This window comes from Mus caroli, chromosome 16 (genome assembly GCF_900094665.2).
Source record: "Mus caroli chromosome 16, CAROLI_EIJ_v1.1, whole genome shotgun sequence".
Taxonomy (NCBI): Eukaryota; Metazoa; Chordata; class Mammalia; order Rodentia; family Muridae; genus Mus; species Mus caroli.
Genome location: NC_034585.1, coordinates 12,697,260 through 12,698,729, shown reverse-complemented (window position 1 = coordinate 12,698,729; position 1,470 = coordinate 12,697,260).

Below are 1,470 nucleotides of genomic sequence, written 5' to 3'. Positions count from 1 at the left end.
AAAAAAAAAAAAAAAAAGAATCTAAGATGTATATAGGACAGAGAAGATATGGTATGTATCGTTTTGAGACCAGCCTACTTTCTAATATAATGTTCGTATTTCCAATCATTTTCCTTCAAATTTCATTATTTTAACAAGTAAATAAAATCCCACTGCACTTACATACATGCACATTCTCATTAGCAGTTCATTGATAGATGAGCCATGCATTAGTTACTTTTCTATCGCTGTGATAAAATACCAACCAGAACCACTTATATAAGAAAGCATTTAATTGGGCTCATGGTTCCAGAGGATTAGAGTCCACGGTGGCACCAGGAATACCTGAGTTCACATCTCAAATCACAAGCAGGAGGTAGAGAACATACCAGGAATGGAATGAATCTTCTTCTCTTAGTTCAGGTCTTAAGACTGTGAAGAGACACCATGAGCGTGGCATCTCTTATGAAGGGAAATATTTAGTTAGCGCAAGCTTAAGGTTTCAGAGGTTTAGTCCATTATCATCAGGACAAGAAGCATACAGACAGACATGGTGCAGGACCAGGAGCTGAGAGTTTTATAGGAGACTGTCTACCACATTGGTATACCTTGAGCATATATGATCTCAAAGCACTGCCTCCATAGTAATACACTTCTTCTAACAAGGCACACCTCCTCAAAAAAGGCCACACCTCCTAATAGTGCCACTCCCTATGGCCAAGCATACAAAATCATGAATCTGTGAGGGCCATGCCTATTCAAACTATCACACTTTTGAAACATTGAAGCCTGCCTCCAGGGACACACCTCCAACAAGGTCACACCTCTTAATCCTTCCCAAACAATTCTGTCAACTAGGTCCTGTGGGGCCATTCTTATTCATAGTATCACAGCTTATTCCATTTCCTTGCTGTTGTGAAAAGAACAGCAATAGACAGTGGTGTCTAGGAATCTACGAAGCAGCATGTAGACTCCTTTTGGTATAAACCCAAGAGTGGTATAAGTGGATGTCTTAGTTAGGGGTTCTATTCCTGTGATAAAGACCATGACCAAAAGCCATTTGGCGAGGAAACGCTTTATTTCATCTTATACACCTATCACTGAGGGAAGCAAAAGCATGAACTCAATACAGAAACCTGAAGGCTGTACATGCTGCTTAGTGGCTTGCTCCTCAGGTCCTGCTCCACCCCTTTTCTTATGCCACGATGACCACCTGCCCAGGGGTTAAACCATTCATTACAGTGTGCTGGGCCTGCCCACATCAATCACTCATCGATCTTAATCAAGAAAATGCCCTAGACTTGCCATGAGCAATCTTTGTTGGAGGCATTTTCTCCATTGATATTTCTCTTCCATGATAATTCTAACTTTCAAGGCAATCCCAAGTCCTGTCAACCTGACAGGAAAACCAACCAAGACACTGGATCAAATGATAGTTCTATTGCTAGTTTTTGAGGAAGCACAATAAAGATTTCTACTGTGGTTCTACAA